The sequence below is a fragment of the Myotis myotis genome, unplaced genomic scaffold (assembly GCF_014108235.1).
Source record: "Myotis myotis isolate mMyoMyo1 unplaced genomic scaffold, mMyoMyo1.p scaffold_m19_p_2, whole genome shotgun sequence".
Taxonomy (NCBI): domain Eukaryota; kingdom Metazoa; phylum Chordata; class Mammalia; order Chiroptera; family Vespertilionidae; genus Myotis; species Myotis myotis.
Genome location: NW_023416324.1, coordinates 146,797,562 through 146,804,137, shown reverse-complemented (window position 1 = coordinate 146,804,137; position 6,576 = coordinate 146,797,562).

The following is a 6,576-nucleotide window of genomic DNA, read 5'->3' as shown; positions in this document are numbered from 1 at the left end:
GAAGAATGGCTCAGTGTCATGAATGAAGAGAATGAGGAGGAGAAAATCACTGCATCCCAGAGGTAAGGAGGCAGTGATGACTTGACTGGGCCAGACTTCCAATCACAGTCAACATCATTTTGCCTTTTCACTGGGCTTTGTACACAACACAGAGAAGGATTTTGTTCCTGTCTCTCTGTTTCCACTTCCTAAGAGAAATGACTGGTCTTTGGAAAGTGTGTGCTTCTGTCTATAGGCTCCTGGAGCTGCTGCCCAGAGCCAGCGTTGTGCTCCTGCAACACCTGTTTGGGCTGCTGCACAGCATCCGGCAGCACTCCTTCACCAACCAGATGACAGCTGGCAAGCTGGGCGTGTGTCTCGCCCCCAGCATCTTCTGCCTGCCCATTCCCTGCACCTCAGACTTCAGAAAGGACTTGAGAAAAAAGGTAATGAGATCTCATTTGGATGCCCTGTACACTTGTAACCCTAAATGTGTGGCATTCATTCTGACAGACTAGTGTTGTGAAGTGGACACTTCAATCACAGGCCTCTGGAGTGGCAGGGTCAGTTAGCCACCCCCTGAGGCATATGGGAAGGTGGGTGGTTTACAGGCAAATTTAAAGCCCTTGAATCCCTTCCCTGTTCCGACCCAGGAGAACAAACTCTTGATGTCTAAATGAAATAGAGAGATAAGGTAGGTGTGGCATGACAAAAAAAAACAGGGCCATATGAGGTTCACAAGCCAGATTTAGCTCTCAGCCCAACCACTGAGGGATGTGTAACCTTCGGCACAGTTTCCAAAGCCTACTTTCATCAAAGCACAGTAGTGACAACACCAGCTCCTCTGATTCTTTCCTGACACGTCCTGGGAGATGTGAGCACCCATTGCTACACTCATAAGGGCCTTCATGACAGTCTGGCCCATTGAGGAAACTATTTGGCTACCAATTGGCCTCTGCTATGGATGAGAAAACTAGTACGAGTTCAGAGAACCTCATGGAGATGCAACTGCCCTGAATGGTCGCAGCTCTTTCCCAATCACACCATCAAGGCAGTACATGAGGACCAACTGCAGTGAGACAAATGGACATGCTTCTCTCAGTTGTCTACTTCCTTCACAAAAAAACACACAACTCTCTGCTTCCCATGGTTCAGATATGTCTTCACTTAAGAAGGGAATTTCACTAGTCTTTTCTATTGGATGCTTTATAAATTTTAATAGGAGGTTACTGTTATTTATACCTCAATAAAACTGGAGAAATTTTAAAATTAGAAATATAAAAATAAATGAATACAACTTAATGAGAGAGTATATGTTTTCACCCCAAACATTTTATGTGGGTTACTTGAAAATTACCTTAGTTTCAAAGATACAACCATTGATATAAAATTTTAGCTATAGAACAAGGCCACAAAATATAACTTCAGACTTGTGTTTACAAGTATTTTTAAACATATTCCCAAAGTACTCTGGAAAGTTATTTCTTTGAGGAAACAGCATTAAATAATTTTTATCTGACTCTGAATTTTTCTCAGAATTCTTTTCCATTTTGTGAGAGCCAGGATTCATGTATGACATGTCAGTTATATGTGATTAACGCGATGCCTATTTTACCCTTGGTTTTACAGTTTGATCTTGTACAATTTTTGATCCAAAATGGCCTCAAGATCTTCAGGGAAGACATCACCTCCCTCTGTGTGCAGAGCCCCATGACTGGTGAGAACAGCAAAAAGTCTGCCTTTACTTCAAAGGATGAAATGGGATCTGGGGGGAAACAGACCCTAAGTGTGCCCGGGGGTGAGGGAGATGCTCAGATGATGCTGTAGAGCACATGCCAAGGTCAGTGACTTCATGTGCTCCCTCTGCAGAAAGCTGGCCCACAGGTTAGGAATAATTCATGCTGTTCTGAGACCCAAGAGAAAGTGCCATTACGAGATCTCATGTTGAGGGAAGACAGAGAGCATAGGGAGCAGAGGCCCCGGGTTCTACCCCACTGGGGATGTGACTTGTGGCTAGACACCTTTCCCCTTTCCACCCTTCTCAATTTCCTGGAGTAAGAAATCATTTAGACAAATGAAAACTACGCTCAGCCAGATTGGTGGCCATGTTGACCTACATCACAGTTTTGAAGCTGTTCTACACTCCAGACAGCCACCATTTGAAGGAAAGAGATTGAGATGAGCCACGCTGAAGACCACACCCCAGCATCAGAGATCACAACCACCCCATTCGCACCTCTTGCCCATAGCTGATAAAAACCTCCTCCTATGTCCCTCAGTGCAACTCACACCCTGAGTTTGACCCCACTCCTCTCTATCTGCTGTGCTTTGCTGAATACCTCAGTCCTGCACACGAATTCTTACTTAGGCAGTGACAAGAACCTGGACACAGCCATTGGGTTACAGCCTCCTTTGGCCTCCCATGGACCCTCCAGCATCAACTGTGAATGGAAAATTTTAAGACAAAACTGTACATAATAGATACGCCATGGTTGACACCAGACTCAGGTACCCGGAGTTCTGCCTGGTTTATCCCCGCACCTCCCTTTTCTGCTTCGAGTTACCAGCTGCTTTATCATTGGCCAGTTCTTCAAACTCATGCTGGATTTCTTCATCTCTAGAAGGTTGATAAAAGCAATGTCTAAATCTGGGGATTCTTGTCAAGATTATATAATTTAATGGGTGTAAAAGTAATATGTAGAGAAGCAAACGGGGCTGGCAGAAGTTCCACTGAGGCAAGAGATCACACTCTCTGAGTTGAGCTCAGCTAAGCACAGCTCACTGGCCATAGTCCACTCTCTGGCTCTCAGGGGACAGAGTAGAATCTGGATCATAGGTCATTATCCCTTCATATTTTTGACATTTCTTGATCTTATGTCATATACCTCATTGCTTTGTGCCCATTTTTAGGAACAAAACAGCTCATGAGAAAGTGAGATGAGTTCAGTACCTGAGACTATGCATATACTAAAGTAACTGTTTTCATTTCAGCAGTGACAACAAAGCAACATCTGGAATCCAATCCATAGAGCCTCCTAGTGCTGTGAAGAAGTGCACGCCTATAGAATGACACTATGTACCTCTCTACCTTTCCCTTTCCCCATATTCTATTATTTGTTATTGAACTGTATTTTATTGTAAATTTTTATATTGATTCCATAAAATGATTCCCATAACTTTATGCCTGAGACACACATTTTCTTTGCTCACAATTCATACTCACACTCACCAAGTCAAAATTTAAGGGGGAAAAATAGCCCATGGCTCCATTGTTCACCTGGGACAGCCTGGTGCTTGCGGGCAACTGGTCCACCATTAATGGTGCCAGACCCCAAACTGTTTCCCAATGGGGTTGGGCGTTGCTAGGTCTTTGGGTTCATTGGAAAGGAGCAGAGTGATTGGAAGAGTCATTCCTTTGGCACCTGAACACAGCTTTATTCCATCTGATTAGACCCCCTTCTGCCTAGCCCCTCAGAGGTGCCCAAATGCCTCCTTAGTCCAGTAGTTATTTGACCCAACATCGTTTTTGAATACTTAGAAGGAAAAGAAAAACACTATAATGTAGCAAGCAAGCACCCTCCAGTGGGCACCAGGCCTAGGGCCAACATGGGGATACAGCCTTGGGCAGACTTGTTCTTGCCTTCCAGGAGCTGAGACCCCTGGAGGGGAGACAGGCTTCAAGGATGACTTAAACACAACCTTGTGAAGGGCACAAAGGGGACATGCTACAGTCTGAGGGCCAGACAAGGCTGACCCAGTGAAGTCAAGCTGGACCAGGCAGAGGGAACAGAGCTCTTGACCCTGGGGGAGGGGGTGCAATGGGGGCAGCAGGCAGCATAGGAGGAAAGGAATAGTCCTCAGTGTGATGAGACTTGATAAAAGGGCTGGAGGGCACCAGGTGGGGTTGAAGTAAGCAGTGGCCCTAGCTGGAAATGAATGTGCCAAGGGCAAGAACAACGGATTTCACCTCTAGAGCACAGGTTCTCCAGTGTGGGCTCTGTCCCAGAGGGCCCTAAGACTATTTCACAGGGCATACAAAGTTAAAACTATTTTCATAATAACACTAAGATGTTATTTGCCTTTTTCTCACTCACTCTCTCAAAACTGTACTGTGGAGTTTTCCAGAGGCTACATGATGCATTTATATCACCTTCACACCTAATGGAAGGTGTTTGTGTATTCCGTTTTAAATTTTCCTTAGTTTTAAGTTCTACTATGACAAATGTCTATAGTTTATCACCCACATAAGCAAACGCTCTTTAGAGTCCTTGATAATTTTTAAGAGGTCCTGAGACCAAACACTTTGAGAACTACTTCCCTCAAGACCTAAGAAGGTGAATGCCATTGACTTTTGTGTGTAAAAAAACATACCACAAAACAAACAAAAAAACATTCCAGCAACTAGGTGGAGAGACTGAAAGGAACAGAAGCAGGTGAAAAAGGCTTCTTTTAAAAAGTCCTGTATGTTAGATATTCTCCTTAAACACACAAATCACAATCCTCCTCATTGTTCCTAAACACTCCCTAGAAAATAATATTATAATAATAACAATTATAATAATGTTAATCATAATAATGATAAATATTTCAAAATACACACACATTTAGGATGTTTAGTAAAAGCAATTATCCTGATTTTCATAAGATCCTTATCAGCTTCCCAATGAAGGTAAAGTTTCCAAAATTAAATTCGTATTAAAAGTTTGAAAATAGTTATAGAAATAAACCAGATTTAGGAAGGATATTCATTATGGTGAGTCAACAAATGGTCAGTGAGGCCACTGACTTGTTCACGATAGCTTCATCCTTTCATTTCTAGGTAAAGGGGTGGAGGGGGCAGCTCACCAAAAGCATAATAACGAAGACCTGTTGGGTGTGATAGACATTTTGTAGGGAAGAAAATTTGCTTAATATTATTTCTCTCACTTTTTGCTATGTTTTGAAAGCTGCTTATCACAGAACAGTTTATAATGTATTTATCATGTAAGAGATTATGCAATGAGCCTAATTATGCCCTATGTGTTGTAAACAGTTTTCCTTAAGGCCAAAAAAATTTCTGCTAAAAACTCCAAATCCAAAATCTACATTGAGTCCAAACTGCTGTCTCCACCTGTTGTGTTGCGAAGCAGTTGGTCTTTAGGTTTCTCCTTTGTTTTGTATGCTTCTTTTTTTTTTTTAATATATTTTATTGATTTTTTACAGAGAGAAAGGGAGAGAGATAGAGAGTCAGAAACATCGATGAGAAAGAAACACCGATCAGCTGCCCCCCGCACATCTCCCACTGGGGATATGCCCGCAACCCAGGCACATGCCCTTGACCGGAATCGAACCCGGGACCCTTCAGTCCGCAAGCTGACGCCCCATCCACTGAGCCAAACCGGCTTCGGCGTATGCTTCTTAAGAAGCTCAGAAAAGCACCATAGCGCAGCCATTTAGGTCTGGGGAACAAGACCCCTCCCACCCTCAAGAACTCAAAGGTTGCACCAGTCTGCATTTCCACCAGCAGTGCACAAGGGTTCCTTTTTCTCCGAATCCTCACCAGCACTTGTCATTTGTTGATTTGTTGATGACAGGCATTCTGACAGGTGTGAGATGGTACCTCGTTGTTTTGATTTGGATCTCTCAGATGATTAGTGACTTTGAGCATGTTTTCATCTGTCTCTTGGCATACCTTATGTCCTCTTTCAAAAAGTATCTATTCAGGTCCGTTGCCCATTTTTTGATTGGGTTGTTTATCTTCCTATGTTAAGTTGTATGAGTTCCCTATAAATGTTGGAGATTAAACCCTTATCGGTGATAACATTGGCAAATATCTTCTCCCATGCAGTGGGCTTTCTTGTTGTTTTGTTGATGGTTTCTTTTGCTGTGCAGGAGCTTTTTATTTTAATGCAGTTCCATTTGTTTATTTTCTCTTTAGTTTCCATTGCCCTAGGAGCAGTATCAGTGAAGATATTGCTTAGGAATATGTCTGAGATTTTGTTGCTTGTGGATTCCTCAATATTTTTGTGGTTTCCTGTCTTATGTTTAAGTCCTTTATCCATTTTAAGTTTATTTTTGTGTATGGTGTAAATTAGTCGTTTAGTTTCATTTTTTTGCATGTATCTGTCCAATTTTCCCAATGCCATTTATTGAAGAGACTGTCTTAACTCCATTATATGCTCTTGCCTCCTTTGTCAAATATTAATTGAGCATAGTGGTTTGGGTTGATTTCTGGGTTCTCTATTCTATTTCACTGGTCTATATGTCTGTTCTTGTGCCAATACCAGGCAAAACTAGAAACACCAATCAGAAAGGATATATGCACCCCTATGTTCATAGCAGCACAATTTACAATAGCTAAGATTTGGAAACAGCCTAAGTGCCCATCAGCAGATGAGCAGATTAAAAAACTGTGGTACATCTACACAGTGGAATACTACGCTGCTATAAAAATAAAGGAACTCCTACTATTTGCAACAGCATGGATGGAGCTGGAGAGCATTATGCTAAGTGAGATAAGTCAGTCAGAGGAAGATAAATATCACATGCTATCACTCATTTGTGGAATATAATGAACAACATAAACTGATGAACAAAAACAGATTCAGAGACAGAGAC